This window comes from Hippopotamus amphibius, chromosome 1 (assembly GCF_030028045.1).
Source record: "Hippopotamus amphibius kiboko isolate mHipAmp2 chromosome 1, mHipAmp2.hap2, whole genome shotgun sequence".
Taxonomy (NCBI): Eukaryota; Metazoa; Chordata; class Mammalia; order Artiodactyla; family Hippopotamidae; genus Hippopotamus; species Hippopotamus amphibius.
The window spans coordinates 56739204-56764516 of NC_080186.1; the positions used below are offsets into that span (position 1 = coordinate 56739204).

The 25313-nt window shown below is 41.2% G+C and overlaps 2 pseudogenes; one reads left to right on the forward strand and one right to left on the reverse strand.

The window, feature by feature from the left end:
* The first annotated feature begins 1023 nt into the window (after window positions 1–1023).
* On the forward strand, window positions 1024–18496 carry LOC130860266 (guanylate-binding protein 2-like; annotated as a pseudogene).
* Window positions 2418–3766, reverse strand: LOC130839547 (splicing factor 3B subunit 4-like; annotated as a pseudogene).
* Window positions 18497–25313: the final 6817 nt, after the last annotated feature.

Consider the following 25313-nt stretch of genomic DNA (forward strand, 5'->3'; position numbering starts at 1 on the left):
CAGGGAAGTCCCTTGTGGACATTTCTGATTGGTTGGTGGTGAGGTAATCAGAAGTCAACATCATCAACCAACTGGTCTGGGGTCTATCCACTTGTGGTCAGCATACAGTTAACTTCTTCCACCTGGTAGGGGTTTTAGGTTCTGCAAAACAGCTCAAAGAGTATGACTCAGAATATTATCTATAGCTGTTGAGGAGGAACTAAAAGCCTTCCACTTTGTTTAATGGATAAATTATTATTATTTGTCGTGCTTGACTGTTTTCCTTTGTTCCTACATTTTCTCATTTCTCTAATTAAATTTATTCTTGGGACCTCAGGGAAGGCATGGGAGGCTAAAGGTTTTCTAATACAAATGAGAGGTTGGTGGATGACATAGAGTAGGTCTGTCTTGGGAAGGCCCCATAGGGGCCTGACTTACAAAATAATTAGAAGCAACATGCAAGCTGATATATGTAGAGATAGTAAAGAATCAATCTTAAAACACCAGGAAGTCAAAAATCTGGTAACATAATTGAGTAAAGCATAGAGTGTTAACCAAAGTTTATGCAACTGTGACCTGACTGAAGTAAAGAGGCATTTATTTGAGACTTCTTAGGATTGCAGCCTAGGAGATAGAACTTCAAGAAGCATTTAAACTGTGTTCCGCCTGACTACAAAGTAGAAGAAGCTTATAAAGATCAAGACAATAGACTACAGTTAGTTACATAAGTTTTTTTGGTAAGAATTATAATTGAAGTTGACAAAAAAGTAAGGATACTTGCTAAGCAAGAATTGTTTGGTGTCTGAAATGGTTGTATGGTTCCAAGGGGGTTTTTGAGACCTAAATTTACAGCTGGCAGATGTGGTCCCTAATAAGGCTGATGGTGTCCTTGGATGTGATGCAGTTCAGAGAAAATTCAAGTTCTCCATGCTGCAGGGATGTGTCTGAGACTACTTCCTCAATGGCTGCCTGACTCCAGTTTTGTATGTGTAAACTATGATTACTCTGTTATAATGTCAATTTGTCATCAAGAGTGAGATTCAGATTAGAGGTATCAGTCTTGGGTGAAAAACATGTGAATGCAGATGCAGATCAAGGGTTGAGAACCAGTGAGCGGGTAGACAGGATGGGCTGTGGCGACTGCAGCACTGCCTGCCCGTGGGAGTAGGAAGCCACCGGGGAACCTGAGTCCCTCAGTCTGACCCAGACCCTGATCTGTTTAGTCTGGAAATTCGAAATCATGCCATCTCGTCCCTTGCAGACAAGGGAACATGGCCTCAGAGACCCACATGCCAGGCCCAGAGTGCCTCATTGAGAACGTTAATGGGCGGCTGCTGGTTAATCCAGAGACTCTGAAGATCCTGTCTGCCCCTGAGCAGCCTGTTGTGGTGGTGGCTATTGTGGGCCTCTACCGCACTGGCAAATCCTACCTGACGAACAGGCTGGCTGGGAAGAACAAGGGTGAGTGGCACCGGCAAAGCCCAGCTGAGTCCCTTCTGTCCACCCGCACTCCCAGCATGGAGGACAGTGATGTGGGGAGAGGAACTTAGAGACCTGCGAGGAATATTGAAAGCTAACTTTCAACTCAGTGATGGGCTTCTTACAGTTACTCCGTGCTAGAGGATGAGTCAATTCTTTCTTCCCACTTTGCCTTAATTATCTCTTTAAAGTATAAGTGTACTCTTTTGGAGGAAGTAAAATAGTAATAAAGTTAGTACAAATAGGAATAAATAATATAATATATAAATATAGATAATAATAATTTACTAAAATGTTTATGGTTTAATATCAAGCTTACACTGATCTTTAAGGTAAAATAAATATTTCAGTTTGGATATTCTACATTCTTCTTTTACTGGTTGTCATTAAGATCAATACTGATTAGGGCTTCCTAGGTGACGCATCTGCCTGCCAATGCGGGGGACACGGGTTCAATCCCTGCTCCAGAAAGATCCCACATGCCGCAGAGCAACTAAGCTCGTGCGCCACAACTATTGAGCCTGCGCTTTAGAGCCCATAAGCCACAACTATTGAGCCCATGTGCTGCAACTACTGAAGCCCGCGCGCCTGGAGCCCGTGCTTCGCAGCAAGAGAAGCCACGGCAATGAGGAGCCTGCACACCACAACGAAGAGTAGCCCCCACTCACCACAACTAAAAAGAAAGCCCACACACAGCAAAAAAAAAAGACCCAACACAGCCAAAAAAAAAAAAAGAGTGTACTTTGATGCACAGAAATTTAAAAAAAAAAAATCAATACTGATTATGTTTTTTGTTTTGTTTTGTTGTTTTCTTTTTTAAAGAAGGAGTTCAGTTTTATCTTCTCTGTGCATCTGCAAAACACTTAGGACCAAGACAGAAAAAAATAAAACCTCCTGTGAAAAAAATTACACTTATAAAAAAGGGCCTGAGAGGGATTAGCGCCTTAGCCCCTGGGAGCTACAGCAATTCTGATTGGTCCAAGGAAGTGAACTGATATTTGGAGGCTATAACAGGAGGAAAGACAGTGAGAAATCACTGAGGGAGAGGGCCTCGAAGGGGGCCTCAAGGGGGAACTGGAGGCCAGAGAGTGGGTCTGGGTGGAGGGAGGGGCCCCTGCTGGTAGCCGTAGGGTGGAGGTTGTGGAGGGCCAGTGTATCCATGAGGAGGCATCAGTGGAGGAGGTCCACGCATACCATGCAGAGGCACAGTACCTGGGTGACCCATGGGAGAGCCAAATGGAGGCCCTCGGCGGGGCATGCCCATTGGAGGAGGTCCAGGATGAGGCATTCCAGGTGGTGGTCAGGGTGGTGGCTGTCCCCCAGTGCCAGGGGGCCCAGCACGGGGGTGTCCTAAGCCATGAGGGCCATGGTAGGCCAGTTGCACCTGAGACATCCCTGGATGGGGCATCCCACCCGGTGGGAATGGGTGAGGATATGAGTGTCCATGTACAGGATGTCCGGCCCCTGGGGTTCCTGCTGATGGGGGGCCATGTCCTCCAGCCCCAGGAGGCATAGGTGGTGGGGGCATGGCTGGGGGTATCCCAGGTGGAAGGGCTCCAGGAGACGGTACTGGGGGTGGGAAGAAGCCAGGAGGAGGTATGGCTGGAGGAGGAGGTCCAGACCCCAGTGATGATACCGCAGGATTGGGAGCAGAGGGTGGAGGGAGTGCTTCTGCAAACAGCTGATGAGGGTGGTCAGCCTGGGAGAGTGGGTTCTGTGCTGCCAGAAGTCGTTCAGCTGCTGAGCCATGGCGCTTGCCCTTGGAGTCCTTCTTGAAAGGACAGGATACAGTGATTGGGCGGTTACAGAGGTACTGCCCATTCATGGCCTCAATCGCTGCATCCGAAGCATCAAATGAAGCAAAATTAATAAAGGCATAACCTTTGGAGTTGCCTGTGTCAGGGTCCCCCATAGTCTCGGGGGTTTGTAAGATGACCCCAAAGGCGCCAAAAGTATCATAAAGCAACTTCTCATCGATCTCTGGGTCCAGGTTCCCAATGAAAATGTTGGCCCCCACATCCAGATTTTTGTTGTGAGCTGATGCTTTGTTCACCCGTATTGGTTTCCCATAGAGTTTGATCATGTTCATGATCTTAATGGCATAGTCAGCATCTTCCTCACTCAAGAATTCCACAAAGCCATAGCCTTGGTGCTGACCAGTGACTCTATCCTTTGGCATGTGGGTGTTGACCACGGGCCCTGCCTGGAGAAATAGCTCCCACAGCAGTGGTTCGCTAACTTTCTCATCAAGGCCCCCCGTGTACACAGTGGCATCCTGGTTCCACTCAGAGATCAGCCCGGCCGCCATGGCGAAAGCGCGTCCCCGATTATGTTTTAATTTATCTCTTTTCATGTTGATTTTGTTAACCATTGTCTCAATTTCCAGAACCACTTGATATTGAACCTCCACCCTCTGTGAACCCCACACCCCCTTGCCGGCTTCTCTCTGGGCTCCACAGCGCAGTCTCACACGAAGGGCATCTGGATGTGATGTGTGCGTCATCCCGAGAAGACAGGCCATACTCTAGTTCTGCTTGGCACCGAGGGCCTGGGGGATGAGAGAAGGTAAAATATGTCTTTTAAATCCTACTACAAAAAAATGCTACTTTCGCCAGAGCAGTAGCCCTCTGTGGACGATCACGTCCCACTCATTGATTTGTGCTTCAAATGTATCATAGTAATCTATTATTCTTTTCATTTATTTTATTTACTTGACCTTGATCAAACTTGAAGCAAACCAAAGTGAGCCTTATGTGAGAAAAGTAAACAGAAAATATGAGAATAACAGGCTAATTTCAGAATTGTTGCCTATCTTGGCCACACATATAAGCATTGAGAGTGGGTAGGGAGGGCCATTGACAGGTTTTGCAACTCATAAAATAATGGCTAATAAAGTGATTTTTCTTTAATATCATAGGAAAATGCATTGGTGAGGCTGCTGAAGGCGCCTGTAAACGTGACTAGACAGTATACAACCAAGTCTGACTTTTCGCAGTGGGAAGTCAGAAAGAGGGTGGGAATGGTGTTATCCACAGCTGTGCTATTCGTAAGAGAAGCCAAGTATGAGATCTGATGACAACAGCTTTGTACATAGAGGGTCATACATTATAAGTCTTAGAAAACTCTGGTTAAAGGGGCACACTTTAGCTACTGTCTAAAAAGTTCCTCACCATGACGTGTCATGGAAACAGAATAGCATCACAATCTCAGTTCAGGAGATAGGTTTGAATTCTATTACCTGATCATAATAGCCACCACTATCAAGTGCTTATTTGCTTTACACTCTCATATGCAGTTATATACAATGCCTTATTTAAATTTCACTACACCATGAATTTAACTTTTTCATATAAATTCATGTGCAGATGGATAAACATTTGCACAGGGAAATGAGTAACCTAAGTTTCCAGAGTTAAACAGAGACATCTGGGTTCAGACTCTGTCCATCTGAGTTGAAATCCTGTGCTCTTAGTTACTCTCTGTGGCTTCTACAACGACTTCTAGGGAGACAACCAGAATGACTCCTGGATCGTTGCCCTGGCAGTTCTCCTGAGCGGCATCTTCGTGTACAACAGCATAGGAACCAGCAACCAGCAGGCCATGGACCAACCGCAGTATCCTCTTTGTGGTCCAGACAACACGAAATCTAGGAAAGAACAGCTTCATTTTGTCACCAGTTATAGTGATTGGCAACTGCAGAAGAATTCAGGAGTCCCCTCCTTAGTGAACCCCGTTATGCTCAACATCTCAGTTTACCTCAGTCACCACCAGAAGCCCCAGCCTCTCTGGTCTCACATTACCCTTTGACACTTAGCTGCACAAGGCTCTGTACATCCCCTATCTCACTTCATCTTGTTGAGTCTCAGTCTCCTCAGGAGCTGCCTGTGTGTAATCTGAAACTGACCTTTGTACCTGGAGGGCAGGGAGAGACCAAAGAAAATGGCAGCTCCCTCCAGATAGGCAGGTGGCAGGTTTAATAAGCAAGGGAATTTACTCAGGAGTCTTGTCTTAGGTGGCTGGAAGACAAATGTTAATAGATTTCCACACCCACCCACCAAATTTGAAAAGTTTCTATAGAGGCCTTAACTGGACTCAGCCAATACACAGTCCAGATGGTCTCAGCGCCACATTACTATCTCAAGGCTGTGTCCTTGCACAGCTTCCAGCATGGGGAAGGCAAGTGGTGGGCACATTCCCAGGATGGAGGAGGGGCGAGCAGCCTTCAGTTCCTGGGTCCAGCTCAGGGTCAAAACTGCAGTCGTGTTCGATGACCTCCCCCATCAAATATCCATTGTCAAACCCTCAGCATCCTCTAGAACTCGTGTTCTCATTCAGCAAATCTCCATATCCTTATCGTCTTCTCTAAATAGTTCCTTCCAACTGAGTTCTGTCTATACTCTGTGGACATTATTTCCCCCACAGACTTCTCAAGGAGTCCTAAATGGTGACATTTTTTCTCCCATACTTGCATGTCACAGGTCCCAGAAAGCTTAAGTAACCTCCTTTCTCCTCATGACAGCTTCCAGAGACTTTCTCATTCTCCTCTCATTAAAAAGAGAAACTCCTTCCAAGCACAGGTACTGAGACTACACTATCCTTTGTTGAGGTCACCTACCTACTTCCCTGTAAACACACCCTTCATTTGTTAAACATCCTAGCTCCTAGTTCGTTGTATTCTTAGAGACTTTAACAACCAACAGACGTTCATCTAACACTCTGGTCTCTCAGTCCCCTCACCTCCTCATCTTAATCCTCCACTCTCCTGCTTTACTTAGCTTTCGTCATTATCAGCAACTCCAACATTTCCATAAATGGAATTTCAAGCATTGTGTTAAATTAGCTTTTGTCAAGGTTACCTTCATGGTCCTCTATCTAATGGTTAATTCTCATACTCACTGACCTCTCAGTAGCATTCAGTAAAGTTGATCGCTGCTTCTTTTCTAAAATGCTTGGCCCTTTTGGTATCTAGAGCACCACACGTGCCTAATAATCCACCTTCCTCATTGGCTATAGCTTCTCTGTTTACTTAGCTGCATCTTCTTTCTCTTCTTGGCTTCTAACTATTGTAGCTCTTTGATTCTTGGGCTTCTATTCTCCTTTTCTCAATCCCTCAGGGATCGTATCCAGCCTCAAGGCTTTCACTAGCACCTTATGTCATTTTCCATAACGTTTGTGTAAGCAATCATGACCACTGCTCTCAGGCACAAAATCGTGTCTCTAGTTGCCTACAAGTGTCCATTTAGATGTGTAAGAATCACATGAAACTTAACATGTAAAAAACAGAACTCAATTTTTTTTTTTTTATCAAAAGCACTCTTTAACTATCACAGTAAATTTCCACAGCACTCATACAGCGTTTTGGATCAAAAACTTAGGATTCATCCTGAATGATTCCTTTCTTTATATCGTACAAACTCTTGGTCACAGTCCTGTCAGCTCCACTGTCATAGGTATTTGCCTAGGCTGCCTAATTCCTACCGCTTACTCAGTGATAACTCCAGTCTAAGCTTCCATCTTCTCTCCTCTGGGTTACCTCCTTAACTACCTAAGGATCTCTCTGTTTACACTCTTGCTTCTCACAGATACAACACCTGCCAGAATGATCTTTTAAAAACAAACATCAGGTCCTATTCCCTCTCAGCCCAAAGCTCTCCATAGCTTCCCATTACATGTATTATAAAATTCAAACACTTTCTGTGGTCTACAGGGCTAAGATAGGCTGGACTTTGTCCATTCTAGGACCTCTGCCCTGGCCACGCTGGCCTGCCTGCTGTATGTTAGACACACTCCGTGATTTCCTGTCTGAGAGTTTGCAGGAGCTATTTCCTCTGCTGGGAATATTCCTTCTGTGAGTCAGTGCATAGTTGGCTCCCTCAGTTCATTCAGAGCTCTGCTCAATGAACACCTCAACAGGAATTTACCTGTACCACCACATAAACTAGCACCACATGCAGACGCTCACAGTTGTTCTCTAACCTTTAGCTTGGGTTCCTTTTTCTTCAAGACAATTATGATCAATACTCAGATTTTATTATATTTTGGTTTACATGTTTATCCACTGTCTCCCTCACTAGACTGTAGATGGTATCCTTTTCTCACTCATTGCAATGTTACTGGTCTCTAGGACAGCCCCTGGTTCATAGTAATTGCTCAATAAACGTTTGTGGGATGAGTGAATATACTAATTAAGAAAAAATATTTTAGATAGCTTTTGTGGAATATACAACATTAAAGCTGTTACTCGTTTTCTGCAGTTTTCCTATGTTAGCATCTCAGCCATGTGACAGAGCTGACAGATTGAACCAGGGCAAAATCCTCACCTGGTCAACATGAAGTCAAAGACTCAGCTGACTTTGTAAGCATCTTTCCAGACTTTGTGTGGACTCAGACATTTCTCGCTGGAGCTGGAAGCTAATGGACAACCCATCACTGCTGATGAGTACCTGGAGCATTCACTGATGCTAAAGCCAGGTTACTGGGACTGATGGTTGGCTAACAAAAAAAGAGAAAACAATATCAGAATGACCATTTCTATGTAGGTGCTGAAAATTATAAGTTCGTAACTTTGTTATCCCAGCTGTTCTGTTAGAGGAAATGAAACATTCCTTAGAAGAATCAATGGGATCTAATTTTACGTTACTTCCTTCTTGGAGAAGGAAAGAAATTTCATTTCTCTACCACTTTAATTTTTTGGTCTGATGCATGGTTAGTTAATTCTTACCTCTTTGTATAGGATTTATGCAAATTACAAAGTTGAAGGGTCATATATTGAAGCATTCAGCCCGAAGCTGTACTACTTTTAATTTTTATTCCTCTAGGTACTGATAAAGAAACTAAAAGCTTTAATGAACCTCGGTTGTGCATCTGAAAGTTCTTCGCCGAGAAGAAGTGCTTCATCTTTGACCGCCCTGCTCATAGGAAGTACCTTGCCTACCTGGAGCAGCTACAAGAGGAAGATCTGAACCCTGAATTCAGAGAACAAGTTGAAGACTTCTGCTTCTACATCCTCAGTCATTCCATGGCCAAGACTCTTTCAGGTGGCCTCATAGTCAATGGGCCTCGAGAGTCCCTTTCACTCCCCCTCCTCACCTGGACTTTCCTGTTGCACATTGTAGACAATAGGAGTGGGAAGCATGAGGGTTTACTTCTGACAAATACAGAGTCTAATGATGCCAAGGAAAGCGTACCACAAGGGTCACATTGTGAATTTTACACGGGAACTAAAACTACTTCTGGTGTTATCTAATATTCACACAAACCAAGTGAATACAGGAAGTGAGCTAGAATCCAGGTCTCATGTAGGAACCTTCTCCACCAGCTTCGCAGCTCCCTATTTATGATATTTCCTTCTCGAGAACTACAGGTTGACAAAGTCAGGAAAAGGCAAATACTCCGTGTATGTAAGGCTTTGCCTCTAAGCTTAGAACAGTTGTTTTGCTTATCAGTTCAAAAATATGTGAACTGAGTAGGAATGCCTGCCATGCACCAACCAGTGGGCATAGTGGTGGATTAAAATATTTTAGTTCTAGCCTCATTCCAGCACAATAGAGGCAAAAAATACTTGAATTTAATCATAATGATAAATAGTGATAAGCGCAACAAATCAAAATAATAGGGTGCTATGAGAGAGTACAGGGTGTAGACAGGTGGGAGATAATTTGGATTCTAAGACAGAGAATAATTTTCTCTGAAAGTGACATGTAAGATGAGAACTTAAAAATGAGTAGGGATTGATTGGAAAAGTCCAAATAGCTTTGCAGAGATGATATCACTGGAGATGGCCTGAGACAGGAAAGAACTATGCAACTTCAAGAATGTAAAGGAAAGACAGTGTGATTTGAACAAGAGTACAGTGAATCAGAGTGGAGTTATGGCTGGAGAAGTATGCAGTGAACTGTACCTGAAAGGACTGCTGCATGACCTCAAGGAGTTCCTCCAATGAGAAGATCTTGAAGAATTACAAAGATACAAAGTTATCAAACTTATATTTAAAATAACCCTTCTCAGTGTTTTGTTGATAATGTGTTAGAGGGATGTAAAGGAGCAATGAGAAGACAAGTGATATTTGCAACATTATTACAATAAATGGGGATTCTGCTAGGCTAAGATTGTGGCGCCGAAGATTATCAAAATGGACAGAATCCACACATATTTTGAGTGTCAAATCCGTAAGCCCTGATGATGGAGGACATATGGGTGTGTGGAAGGAATGATAAGGAAGTATCAAGCTTGACTCCAGGGGTCTGAGCTTAAGCAACTGCTCGAATGGATTTTTTCCTGAGAGAAATACCTGGGGAAGGAATAGTTTTCCAGAGTGGATGAAGTTGCTTAGATATGGATGACTTAGTATTTTCCTCTGATGTGTACAAGAAGGGCTATCATCCAGATATTTAAATACACAAATCTAAAGCTTCACAATCAAGCCAAAGCCGGAAATTAAAATATATGTGGTACTTAAAACTATAGAAAGAGAAGAGAAAGCCCAGGACTGGGTCCCCCAAACTGGTAGTTGTAGGGTGACCAACCCCTCCAGTTTGCCCAAGACTTGGATTTCCTAGCATGTAAGTCTTTCAATGCTAAAACCAGAAAATCCCTGGCAATTTGGTCATGCTGTGTGGAGCTCTGATGAGAGAATATCTAGAAAAACCCTCTTATTTAGGCCAGATGCAGGACTAGTGGCCTGCACCACATGTATGCATACGCTCACACATATATACACGTGCTCGTGTATACTTGTGCACTAAACTGTCTCCTTGACCTTTTTCATAAATTAGAAGTGAGGAGGGAAAGGGAAAGAAGGCAGACAAAAGGGACATATAGGAAAGATAAGAAAGATCAAGACCTAATCTCTTGTCCACCAAATATCCTTATTCTAATCCATTCATTCTAACATCTTCCTTTTGGGTGAAGGAAGGAGGAAGAAAGGGAAGCTTTAAACTTCTGTGAACCTAGAGATTAACAAAACATTTCTTCACTATTCATCTCAAAAAATCTTTACAACTATTGTTTGTGACACTTGAAAAGCATACAGCAGTTGATTCAAAAGAATTAACTTTACATTCAGTATTTAAAATAATGCAGTTTCTACCTCTCTCTCACCAACTGAGAGTCACTATTTTTTAAATTCCCTTTTGTAGATCTAGAGAGCCTGGTACTGACCTATGTCAGTGCCATCAACAGTGGGGATCTGCCCTGCATTGAGAATGCAGTCCTGGCCTTGGCCAGGATTGAGAACATGGCTGCAATGGAAAAGGCCATTGTCCACTATGACCAGCAGATGGGCCAGAAGGTACAGCTGCCAACAGAAACCCTCCAGGAGCTGCTAGAACTGCACAGGGCCAGTGAGAAAGAGGCCATTGAAGTCTTCATGAAGCACTCCTTCAAGGATGTGGACCAAGTGTTCCAGAAAAAATTAGGGGTATATGTGCTATTCTGGTTCATGAGAGGCAGAAAAATCTGGGCCTTTCTTGATGTGAGTAGTCCTCCCAGACCCAAAGACAGCAGCCCTCAGTTATATGTACTCATTTGCAATCTTTACTAAAAGAATAGACTGCTCCTAGCCTTATTCCTAGAGACTATGGTGCTGTAACCAACTATGGTTATTACAAATATCCTCTTCTGTTAATTTCCACTCTCTGGATGCCATATTTTAAAGAAACAAGTAAACTGTAAAACTGTATTTGTATATGATTATTTTAATTTATTTTTTCATTAAAAGTTAAAGACACAGTCCCTTCATGTCCCTGATAATAATCTGAGAGGATTCACTTCTTTTTTGAAAACTCTAAAAATATATTGTGTTTAATATAAGGCAACAGTAAAATTCAGAAAGACAGGAAAGAGAAATCATCATAAGAATACAACTTGAAGACACAAGTCTGAGTCCTTCCAAGTTAAGGAAGGATTGTTGCATGACAAGTAATCAATCCCTTGAGAGATGACTATCCCTTCCCTGGCTTGCAAGGGCAGGACTTTACAAATCATACCTTCCTGCATTCAGAGATTCTAATGAAACTAAATAGTGAAGGTCAGCAGACAATGAACACTTATTTTTCTAGATTAAAAAAAAAGCTTGATATAGAAAATCTCTTCATTGATTGAATGTAGGTAAATATGCTGTTCTACTAGGCTTTCTCAACACTGATAATACCTGCGGTACAATAACCATTACCTTCATTAAAATTATACTGAGAACATATGCAAAATGTTATAATTTTACAGAATGTACCAATAATAGTGACCCTTCAATGAGCATTTATGGAAAACTCACTGAATTTAACACTTTACATCACCACATATAATCCTTACATGATATCTGGGAGATGGATATAATTTCCCCTGTTGTACCAACAAGGAAATCTCATTTCATAAAAGCTGAGTGTCACAAAATCACAAAGCGTAGGAACCAGGAACTCCCTACAGGCCTGTCTTACTCGACACTTTTGGTCTAAATGATTCATAAATTAGGGACTTGAAAAGAGAAGTTTCATATGGAACAGTGTATCTGCTTTGAGAATCATGCTCTGAAGCAAGAAAAGTATGGGAAACAAGCTTCAGATAATCACACAGAGAAGTAGATGTATTTTTTTTTTAATCAGCACTGTTTTTAGAATCTCCCAGTATGGTGAGATGTATGGCCCTATTTATCTGCCATAATCTCTGCAGGAGAAGCATTTCCCAGTAATCTGCGTGTGGTTAACAGCATTGTCGTGCCTTACTGTACTATCTGTGCTTTTTTTTTCAACTCACAGGATAGCTTAGAACAAAAGAGAAATGACTTTTGTAAGCAGAATGTGACAGCGTCATCAGATTATTGCATGGCTTTAATTCAGGATATTTTACATCCTCTATATGAACACGTGAAAAAGGGAGCATTTTCTAAACCAGGAGGTTATCATCTATTTATTGAGAAGAAGGACGAACTGAAGAATAAGTATTATCAGGTCCCCAGACAGGGAATACAGGTAAACTACCTGCTAAGTACCATTTCTGGGGACTGGCTGAGGTGACACCTTCAAACCACAGTGGGAACAACCAAAATGTGATTGGTAAACAGTGCCTCTGCCTTTCATTGATCCATTCACTGATTTATTCAATAGGAGAGACTACCATAGGATGAATAGCAGATTCCTCTTTGGAAGCACAGATGGAGCCCCCAAAACTGTTTGTAGAATTTATTCAATAATTTAGTCATTCAATCATCCAACAATTATCTATTCATGACTAACTAAATGCCAGATCTTGTCAAGTTTCTGGAGCTAAGGCAATTAAAAGGAAACAGTTTCTCTCAAAGTATCATCAGCAATAAATAAATTATAGTCTACAGACAAAACTAATAATAATAACAGCTAACACAGATAGAGCTCATTTTTTTTCAGAAAATAAATCGGCTTCACTCAATTAGTCCTCACCAAAACACTATAAAGTACATACTATTAATATCCTCATTTATAAATAAAAAATTGAGACATAGTGCCGGGGTCCAGCCCAGGCAGGATCCAGGGAGTCCCTTGGGAGGGGTAGAGTCGGCGAGAAAGGAAGAGACAGGAGGCAGTGGAATTGCAGAGAAGAGGAGAGTGCGAGTAACTTTAATTTTTGCTTGGGTCTTATATATCTTACATCTTGTTATGTGGCTTTTTCCATTAGGGGCCCCATATCCCTCCCCCAAATGTCCCAGTGACTCCGCCGGGGGCCTGTCCTTAGTCAGGTGATGAGTCTTCTATGTAATCATCAGTTCTCATCAGTGCTTCACGTTCTTGTCCACAAACAATCGAACATTTTTTCCCCATGCATAACATTACCATTCTTGTTTTAACCCTCCAGTGGTTACAAGGGGGAGGGGAACACAGGATAACAATCTCTAAGGGCAGGCCTCTCAGGCGCCACAGGCTTGACGTGACAGACACATTGTTAGCAGGTTAAGCTTAATCAGTGAGCTACATTCTCTAGGCTACGTGACAGCAGACATACAGGACATGGACATAACATAGATACCGTAATATTCCGTTCTTATAAGGGAAGGGTGCATGGGATATTTTATAGGCAGCTTTGGTTTGACGGACCCTCACTTCACCGGAGTCCCTGAGTTCCTATACTTTTATCCTATCCTAAAAACTATGATGATTAGCGTGTGCATCCTGCCAGCTCTCGTGAGGCCGAGGGGGCAGAGGTTTGGGATAATTGTGATTGGGGGAGGCAGCATTCCTGATCACAATGCATGGCCCATTACGGCCGAATTGCCAGCATGGCCCAAGGGTGGGGATAATAAGTTTAAACATGCCTCCATTACCCGGGTCCCCTAAGGGTCTACATGTGATTAGTTTGTGGCCCATAGAATTTCCACACCACCAAGAAAGCGGGGGGAGGGGGGGTAGCCACCATTCTTGAAGGCGGCGTAGGCGCCCCTTCACCCAGAGAGCTCATCATTCCTAGAAAGAGAAGTAAACAGAGGAAACTCATAGTGAAACTAATTCTCGGAGAACTCTGGTACTTCCAGGATGCCTGCCTTGCAGCTCCTTCCGAACCAAGGATGCCTTCACTGGAAATCCCGCCTTGCAGGTTATTCCCAGAGTGCTCGGCCTTGCCTGCGCCTTCAGGCAATCCCCGGACGGCTCCCGGCAACATAGGGGAGTAAAATAATTCACCTGTGAACGTACAGTTAAGAAGTGGTACAGCTGGAATGGAAACTTTTATAGCAGACTCTGTGCTCTTAACTATACGTCTGTGCCAGTATACTCAGGTTATATCAGTTAGAATTAGGTTTGGGTACATATCATTTAAAAAACAAACAAAATAGAACAAAACAAGAGTGGCTTAAAAAGACAAAATTTTTTTCTCTCTTACATATAAGAAGAAAGGCAGCGAGAGTCCAGGCTGCTATGACAACTCCATGACATCCTGTTCCCAGGCCCCTTCCTTGTTCTGCTCCAGCACCTTAGTACCCAGCCTCCATCTTCAAGGTCAATTTATGGGCTAAGATTTCTGCTGGAGTTTCACCCACTACTTCCACATTACTGATGAAAAGGAGAGGGAAAATCAGAAAAATAAAAGGTCTCTGGGTCAGCTCTCTTTAATGTGATTTGCAAAGAGCACCATGTAACACCGTGTAAGAGGTATTGGCCATATTTTAATCATATAGCCACCTCAGTTACCAAGGAGGTTGAACACAAAATGCAAAATTTTATCATGGCCATCAATGTGCCCTGGTGAAAAAAATAAACATCCTGTTGCAAAGGCAAAGGAGGGAATAATATTAGGGTGATTCTGGAAGTCACTATCACAGTGATAAAAAGTGCCCTTAAGAAAAACAAAGTAGACAAGAGGCATAGGAGAGGAAGGAAATGTGGTACTATTTTATATGTAGGTTTTTAAAGAAGGCCTCTCTCGTGAGGTACCGTAGCAGAATCTTCAGAGAAGTCAGGGAGTGAGCCAAGTGGGCATCTAGAAGAAGAATATTTCAAACAACAGAAAATTCCAGAAGGATAAATTGGTTTATGCTTAAAGAATGGCAAGAAATGTGGCAAGAGGGCAGTGAGCAAAGGAAGAGGTGGTAAGAGGTGAGGTCAGAGGGATGTTCAGAGGTCAGAGACTAAACCAGGTAGTATCCTGGAGGCCAGTGTGAAGTGATCTTTTTTAAGGTAATATAACACAACACTAGCTGCTCTAAGGAAAACAGACTATAGAGGAGCATGGGTGGTAGGAAGTAGGGAGACCAATTATGAAGCTAATGCCGTGGTCCGGGCAAGAAGTGATGATGTCTTGAACCAGGGTGCTTGGGAGAAGCAGGTGACAATTGATGGGCTCTGCTTGGTTTTATTTTGAAGTCAGAGCAAACACCATTAGCTGATGATGCTACCTGGGATTTGTGAGGAAGAAAAGATGTGAAAAATAACTGTAAGGTTTTTAACCCATACAATTAGAAGACGAGATTTACTAATTAAATTTCTAAAATTATGGTGACTGAGAATGAAGCAAATTTGAGGGTGGATCTATAGTTGGGTTTTAAGCCAATTTAGTTTGATATGGTATTTAAATTCTAAAATGGATGGTAAAATAAAATTGAATTAAAAATGTACTGCTAGGTTTTACTTTAACCCATAGTCTCTATTTCCTAATTCTAATTTTTCTGCATCAATAGGCAGAGGAGACATTGAAGAAATATTTGGATTCCAAGGAGGATGTGGCTGATGCACTTCTACAGGGTGATCAGTCACTTACAGTAAAGGAAAAAAGAGATCGAAGATGAGAACAGCTGAAAACACTCTAGATAGTTGGAAACCGCTAGCAATGTTAATATTAGCCACATTAGTCCACCTGGAATATTACTATAGCAAGTATAGTTCATCGTTCGGGGGATTTTTTTTAACTGGTATTTATGTTAATCTGTCTTCTGATTACTTAGTGCAAAAATTACCACAAGAAGTTTTCTCTATGAAATAATAATAAAACAAGCAAACAGAAAGGGTAAAAAGCAAAATAAGGCTGTAACAATTTAAATCTCATGCTTTCTGCTTATTTTTCTTCCTAAGTGGAAAGTATAAAGTCTGAATCTGTAGGAGCTACAAAGGAAATGTTGGAGGATATGCAAAAGAAGAATGAGCAGATGATGCAAGAGAAAGAAAGGATTTATCAGGACATGGGAAACAACTGACTGAGAAGATGGAAAAGGACAGGGCTCAGTTAATGGCAGAACAAGAGAGGGTTCTGGCCCTTAAACTTCAGGTATTCGACTGTGTCATCTCCATTGTATCTTCTCCTGTGCTGAATCAAAAATACTGCTTAGCAGAACATCAAAGCTTGAAATCACAAAGGAAAAGAGCATAAAATTCATAACTATTTAAAACTAGTGGATGGCAAAGAAATTTAAAAGTCAAGGGACAAATTGGGAAAAACATTTGCAATATAAGGCAGAGTGAGTGTTATTAGTAAATAAAGGGCTCTTACAAATTAGTTTTTAAAAAATGACTAATATTATCAATAGTGAAAAGGCCTTAGGACATGAACAGGTAATTCACAGGAAAAAAATGTTCAGTCTCATTTCTCAAAGAAATGCAAATGAAACCAAGATTGTATTTTTTACCTGTCAGAGTGGCAGGTGAAACAACAGCTAGTACTTAACTGAGCTCTTTTTGTGTGTCAGTCACTATTTGGTTTTACATTTAAGAGTTACCACCACTCACACATATATAAAACTTTATCGAGTTATACATTTAACATTTGTGCACTTTATGTATGTTACACCGTAATTAAAAAGCTGTTTTGTTTGTAAGCAGTTTGCTCTACAGTCTCTTGGAAACTAAGTCACCATTGTGCTTTGGTGGCCCTGTGTGTTCTCTGCCTGTTGCTTAGGTGTGAGGTGATGGCTTCCATTTGGAGAACAGTTTTGTTCCCAATAAGGCTGATGAAATGTTCTCTTCAACCTTGTGTATTATATTTTTTTACGGCTCTTTGACATCATAAACCAGAAAATTAGGTGTAATGGTCTTTGAAGCAAAAATATTCTTAATGAATCTTCTCTCTCTGTTCTCATAATACTTTAATTGTGCATCCAATATGGTACTTATAAAAAAATTGCCTTGCAAAGTAGCTTGTATTTCTGTGCCTGAGTCCACTACTATGGTAGGAAAGACAAGAAAAGAGTTTGAGTCTTTCATTTGTATTTCCCTCAGTGCCTGGCATGGTGCCTTTCACTTGGAATGTACAATAAATGTTCATGAAACTTTTTTTTTACCGCTTTACGCCAATAAAGTAATACAGCTTAAAAAAAAGTACTGCTTAGAAGTTAGAGCATTAGTTCAGTTTAAGGAATTCTCTAGCCCCAACACTAGTAGACATTTCATTCTCTTACAGCTTCTAGGACTGACCATCTCTGGTTACTAAAGATTCTATAAAATCTCATAGAATCCTTCATTAATAAGTCACTAATAAACCATAGCTATTCATTGCCAGGCACTGCACAGTGGCTTTACAGACATTCTGTGATCAAATCCACATGTCATTTTTCAAAAGAGGAAATTGTCAATTCATGAGAGATAAGTAACTTTTCTGGGTCCTTCCTTGTGGAAAAATATCTGGCCTTTCTTACCTACTGACATTCTTTCTGCCATACCTTGTATGACTTTATTTCTGGAGACACCCTAATGAGTAGTAAGATTCATGACCATCTACACAATTAACCACATAATTAAATACTCAGGCTGCCAGTACCTTCCCATTCTCCAGACCCTACCTCAGTCTGTTGAGTCAGGATGTCCACCCAGAAATACAGTATGGACCAGGGCAGGCTTGATCTCCTAGACTTATTTCTACCATCTCTGCTATCAAATCTTGGAAACTTGTACTGAATTCCCTGATCAAACATCTGCTGTGATTCTGAATCATGAAATAACCTTCCTATTGGAGTTCATCCAACTTTCTTGCCTTCTTAGATGTGTATGTGGGAGTTCACACTGCATAGATGAGTTGAGGAGGAAAAATGTCAGTTTTTCCAGAGAGACTGTGTTACATCTGGGTGAAGGAGGTCGAGAAAATAATTCTGGGTCACAAATGTTTTAGAAACTATAAGAGTAGAACATTTCTGCACCTAAAACAAGTCCAGAAAAATTTGGACAGGCATAGGAGACTCAAGAAAGAGTGATGTAATCGAAGTAAAGGGAGGAAAAATTTCAAATATAACTTTCAAAAACTCATGAGGAATTAATGTAGGTATGAAATAATTTAGAAAACGTGGGAAACATTTTAAGTTGTGTGAGTTCAGTTTCCCCTTTCCCTTTTAGGAACAGGAACGACTTCTCAAGGAGGGATTCAAGAAGAGGAGCATGAAACTTCATGAAGAGATGAAAGCTATCCAGAAGCGAAACAGTGAATCATTGAGTGTAACATACTCTAAAAACCCAAAGAATATAATTTCCTAACCAGCTTCTGTTTGCTGGGAACAAGTTAAATGTGCATCTTCCGAATGTCAAACAATTGCCACTAAACTAAACTTGAAATCATGAGAATTGCGTTTTCATTTATTCATAAAATTTGCAAAGATGAAATAAAGTATGAAGGCAGTGTTTTACCTACAGAGTGATTCAATTTATTCTTAATTATAGTACTAATGATTAACGTGATCTCTAACTGGATCCTATATTTGAAATCATGAATATTGACTCGAGCGAGATTGTAATTGTATACTTGGGATGCATTTTACAATGGGGAGACAGGTTCTGTTCAAGGTAGAATTTTCCCCACGCATACACCACCCCCTCTAGATATCCTCAGCCCCATGCTTTTACTCAAGAATTTACTTTGGTCCTGGGATAGAGTTGCAGTGTAGTGAACATGGGAAAAATATAATGGGAGTGAACAAAGCCCATTTGCACAAAGCCATGGAGCACAGTTAAGCATCACTCCTGCCAAGTGGTCATTGGGTAACATAATGACTTCCAATAAGGGAGATCTGGGACAATTAACTTCAGGGTGGAGATGGTGTAAAGTTCTCCACTGCGTGGAGGCTACATTGCTGTGGCCACTGATGGGACTCCTGGGCACTGGGAGGGGGTGTGCTTGTGCCTCTGCAAAATACGAGGGTGAGTCAAAAATTATCCACACTCTAGCTGTAAAATTTATAGAATTTTTAATATAACCAGGGTGCGGACGATTTTTGACTCACCCTCTTAGATGTGAGTGGAAGTTCAAACTTCTCTCTCTATAAAATCCCTCTAGATAATGACTATCTCATTTCCAGGCCACCCAACATCTCTCTCTTCTCTCTTTTTCTTAGCCACCCCCCTACCCACAGTTCCAAGAATACCTTCTACAATCAGAAAAAGGGAACCTTAGCTCAAAATACATTCCTTCCCATTCCTCTGAGAATCATAACTACGAGGGTGAGTCAAAAATTATCTGTACACTGGTTATATTAAAACTCCTGTAAATTCCACAGCCAGAGTGCGGATAATTTTTTTTATTTTTTCAGCTTTATTGGAGTATAATTGCTTTACAATATTGTGTTAGTTTCTGCTATACAACAAAGTCAATCAGCTATATGTATACATATATCACTTTATCCCTTCCCTCTTGAGCCTCCTTCCCACCCTCCCTATCCCTCCCCTTTAGGTATTCACCAAGTGTTGAGCTGATCTCACTGTGCTCAGCAGCAGGCTCCCACTGGCTATCTATTTTAAATTTGGTAGTGTACATATGTCAATAATACTCTCTCACTTCATCCCAGCTTCCCCTTCCGCTCCTGTATCCTCAAGTCTGTTTTCTACATCTGCATCTCTATTCCTGCCCTACCACTAGGTTCATCAGTACCATTTTTCTAAATTCCATACATATATTAGCATATGGTATTTGTTTTTCTTTTTCTGATTTACTTCACTATATATAATACATTCTAGGTCCACCCACTTCACTACAAACAACTCAATTTTGTTCCTTTTTATACCTGAGTAATATTCCATTGTATACATGTGCCACATTTTCTTTATCTATTCATCTATTGATAGGCATTTAGGTTGCACTACTCTGACAGCACCCTCATAAATAGGGGGTTAGAGTGCTTCCTTGTAGCTGGTGAGGATGCTAACCCAGGCTTTCTATTTGGCCTTTATTATGGCAAATAGAGGGAAGTCCACTATTTTTTGTGGTATTCAGTTGGGGTAGAGTGGTTTCTGTCTAAACTTTCCTTTCTGTCACTAAGCTACCTCTCTCCTGATCCTTTGGTTAAAGAAAGCATGTTTCATTGGGGTACTTTGTTTCCTTACCTGTTGGCATTGCTGGCTTGTCAGCTATTCCTTCACCAAGTCTGAAATAGATGACTCAGAAAGATACCCAGGGAACTTACCAATATGACATTCCTTGGCTCCCAAAGGCCCAAGTCAGTCTTCACTACTCTCCCAAACTTTTGGTCTACATATGATTTTCTAGTGTTTGATTTACTTATAATTTTCAGCATTTTTAATTGTTCCCAGTGGGGGAATAGGGAAAAGTACTTCTACTTCATCTTTCTGAAAGCAGAAGTCTCATCAACATAGGTATATTATCTAGTATTCCTTTTGTAACTCAAAAAATTACATATGAATATATCTAATTCAAACTTAAAGAAAAATTTAAAAATTGCAAGAATAATCCACAGAATTTCCGTACTCTTTATACAGGTTCACCTATTCTTTACTCCATTTGTATTCATTTTCTTCCTCTCTATGTATGTTTATATCTGTGTTGTCCAGTATGGTAGACACAAGCCACATACAATTAAATTGAACGAAATTAAAGACTCAGTTCCTCAATCACTGAAGCCATGTTTCAAGTGCTTGATAGTAACATGTTGCTATTGGCTACCAATATTGACAGAGAAGATAGAGAATATTTCCATCATTGCGGAAGGATCCACTGGAGAGCTCTGAGTTTTATAAATGCATATTTTTAAGTGTTTAAAATATTTCAGTCAGTTGTAGAAATCTTGCATATTTACCACTAAATACTGTAATATGAAATTCCTAAGAATAAGAACACTCTCTTACATAACCACAGTATAGTGATCTAAATTAGGAAATTTCACATTTCCCAGTTCTACCGGGTGAGCAAATTCTGAATTAATTGTGTGATTTGTGGTAGAGCCATGTCACGTGACTTTAAGCTCATTCTGTACTGTGTAAGTAGCCAAACTCATCCCCAAGAATTGAAAAAAAGCTCATCTTGGGAGGGATGTGTTAACGTTCTGCTGTGGTCTTAGCCAGCAAAGACAAGGAGCTAACTGAAAAGCTATAGCTTTGAAAAGAGATGTACATGTTTTCCTCCAAATTTGGCTGCATTAGCAAGCAGACTTTCCTTTGTTTTCTCATCATTATAAGGTATTGGGTATATGTGAAGGACACAAAATAGGGAGTAGAATTGAGCTGGGTATATTGAGAGAAATTTTGTGCTGAACCAGAGTAAGCTCTTGTCAAGTGATGGCTGCAGTTCTATTTTTCTCATATCCAAGTAAGACCCAAGACACAAGAGGATAGCAGTTTAATTGATAGATATCTAAACTACTTCTCATGTGGGAATTAGGTGGGCTAGTATTACACAGTATAAGATTTGCATTATACTTCTACAATTGTGATATGACTATTAGGCTCCAATATTCTTAAAAAGTAATGGAGGAGAATGAGAAAGTAAACACTTCTGGTGAAGTATGTGTAGATCCAAAACAATTAGAGGAACGGACAACACTGAATGAGACCTCCATTACGGTGCATGAATGCACAGACACTTGGGGCTTTCGGTGTGTATCAGATCCTGCTTTCTCTTTCGGCATAGCTCTAATGGACACCTTCCCCCCAACCCCTACCCAACAATATTAAAGTCTGTGAACTTTGATCATGTGAACTCTCTGACACTCCAAGAATGGTAAAAGGAAACATTAAACCAGAAATAACTTTTCTCCTTTTATAAGTGGGATCTAAAGAGAGTTTAGCTTGAGCACTCAGTTAAACAGTGACACCTGACGCCCTAGTGACAAATTAAACATTCCTCAACATTGAATGGACCATCACTGACAAGTGCTAGAGATGTTTAAGGGAGGTATACACATACATATGTCTTCACCACACCAATCCAGATGCGGAAAACTGGAATTTCAGTATTCCTTTACCTCATGTTCCAGATACACTAAGGCTGAATTTCCTCAGGTGATACACCTCCACGCCAGCTTGTGAGCAAAGTGACATATTTATTATAGCCTAGAAGCAATCGAGGTCTACGGCCTTATATTTTGTATAGTCTCCAAAGCCTATTCTTTTATCTTGTTTATTTCTGTGCTCTGCAATATCCAAGATGCTTTTAGTTTTGCCTTGTTTTCACAAACATTTTGTTGCACTGGATACTCTCTCCAGTTCTAGTGTTCCCTAAGCCTATGAAGTTTATCCCCAAAGGACTATTATTCCTTTGTACAGACATTTTCCTCTCCTGATGAACTGCACTCATATCTCTGAACTGAAACCGCTTCAAGTTTGAGCTGTTTAGAACTCTGGTTCATCCACAGCTGTGGTTTTTCACTAAATGCTGAGTAGCAGGATGTGAAAATGAGACTCTGCCTCTCAGAATTTTCACTAGACCCAAAGCTTAGTACACTAGGTGACAAAGAAGCACAATTTCTAAAACAAGATGCTAGACCACTTTTTCTGGAGTTAAATTAATAGAAACTGAAGAAAACTTCATTTCAGTTAAATCAAGTCTCATTGACTGCCTTCAGTTTAAGAACCCATTTTAATCATTCTTCCTTTTCCAATATTATACTTTTGTGAATTAGACTTATGGAATATAATTTTTAAAGTACTTTTCATGAAGCAATTACACACCATGGAAGCTGGAAGTAAGACTCCAAATGTGTTTTACTCATTTGTAAGTAATAATATATATCATGTTTCAGAGCCAAATGTATCTAAGTGGCCTTACAGCCTTCATCTCGAAACACACACCCTTATACCCTCATTGACAAAAACAAGAAGTTAATGAAAACAGAAGCGAGGCGATCAAGAGAGCCAGAACCAGAGTGAAGTAAGCCAGAAAGAGAGAAACAAATACCATATGCTAATGCATATACATGGAATCTAAAAAAAATGGTACTGATGAACCCAGTGTCAGGGCAAGAATAAAGAAGCAAATGTAGAGAATGGACGTCAGGACACGAGGTGTGGGGTGGGGGGTGCAGAATGGTGGGGGGCAATGGGAGAAGGGGAAGCTGGGAAGAAGTGAGAGAGTAGCATTGACATACATACACTACCAAATGTAAAATACAATAGAGAGCTAGTGAGTTGCATAACACAGGGAGATCAACTCACTGATTGGTGATGACTTAGAGGGATGGGATAGGGAGAGAGGGGATATAGGGATATATGTATAAATACAGCTCATTCACTTTGTTGTACAGCAGAAACTGGCACAACAGTGTAAAGCAACTATACTCCAATAAAGAGCTTTAAAAAAACAAGAGAGCCAGAACAAGACCAAGAGCGAGAGAGAAAAGGAGAGAGAAATTTCTTGGATCCAGGTAACTGAGAAAGGATTAACTTTATCTGGTCTTAGGTCATGTGCATGATCTCCCCCTAAATCAATCTCGGTGGCTCAGGAATTATGGGGCCATGGAAATTTTCCCAGCTTAGGTTTAAGTCTTGAATCGGCCAAATTTAGTCCCAGGATCCTAGAAAACTCTGTCCCTGATACTGGCGTATATACTTTTAGAGTTATAACATGCTTTGCAGCTCCAAATATGGTATCATTCTATTTTACAAAATAAGCTTATGGCAATCGGGCTAAGGATTATTACACGTTTGTAGCTGCTTTTGCAGCTAGATAAGTCTGCATATGGAATACGTGCCAAAGCACTTGCTCTTGGCGAGTCTTGGGCATAGAACTTGGAGATTATACTCTGCCTGTCCTTCCTTTCCCTCACTACCATCTGAAATACAGATGTGGTAGTGAAACCCTGCTCCATAGGGTTAAAAACCTGTAGCAGAAACTGGTGACTAACAGAGATTCTTGAGCTCATCTTACAGAACAGCAGATAAGGGAATAGCTTGTTTGAAAAATCCCTCCTCTTGTAACACTACAGAACTGGCTGAAATCAGGTGAAACCAATACGGCTGATCAGAGTCTACAAAGAACAGACTTGCTTGTCCCATAGGTAACCTATGGTCATCACAGCCCCAAATTTTCTGACCTGTTTCATGACAGATCCCCCTAATTTTTCACATGCGTCCCATGAAGAAGCATGTAACTCAGGTAAGCCTGCACAGAATAGCAATTACCTCACCTTTCCCCTACCTCCAATCACCTTTCCCCAAGGCCTAAGACCACCCTGCTTCTTTGTCCCCTAAATATTCCAAGCACCTCTCCTTCTGGGAGGCAGACCTGAGACTTGTTTCCTGCCTCCTCACTGGGTTGCCTTGCAAATCAAGTCTTTCTCTGCTGCAAACCTCAGCATCTCAGTGTTTTGGCTTGCAGCTCCTCAGACAGAAGAACCTGGTTCCCTAACAGCAGCTGTCAAGCTTTTAACTGGCAGGTAAGCACAATGCCTTAGAGGATGCAGAACAGGTTGGAAGGAATGTGAATCAACCCCCAACCCCCAAATGTGCATCTACCCTAGTAAAAGAAAAGGAAAAAAAAAAAAACCAAACCAAACCAAAACAAAACTGTAACAAAATAATAGTGAATAAGTCTGGGCTATAAAGTCCAGGATTTTATACACACACATTTTTATTTCTAATGAAAAAATCTCCAAGTTAAAAACAAAATGCATTTTTAGAAAGGAAAGAGAAAGGAAAGGAACAAGTGAAACATTCTTCAAGTGAATAAACAAACTCCTTCTCTCACAAAAGCACCTCTGGGAGACAGGCTGTTGAACTCTCTCATCCTACCATTACTTGGCCCACATTCACGGTGGGGTCAAGGACACCTAAGCCCCCTGTGGAGGAGGGACAAAGTTGGGTTTACCCAGCCAGGTGTGGAACTCTGTCTTCCTGTCTTTCCAGATTTCATGCAGGTTCCCGTGTCCGATTAAAAAAAAAAAAAAAAAAAGGTGTGTCCTTATATCCTTTTATTGCTTCTCATAAATCCTACCCGTAACTGGATAGCCTTTAATAGTCATCTGACTTTTCAGCTTCTAAATATGAGTCTTTTTCCGGAGGAGCCACATGCAGGAGGGGCCCTAGGGGCGAGCCAGAGCAGCTGAGAACTTGAACCCCGGCTACAGTGCCCGCGTGCCACGTAAGTTTCTCCTAAGCTTTACCTTCCAAGCGCATGTCCCTTAAATAACAATAAATCCCCCAGCGCAGACCCCACACTGAAGCAGCAGAAGCCGCGGATGGCAGCGCCGGGCGGAG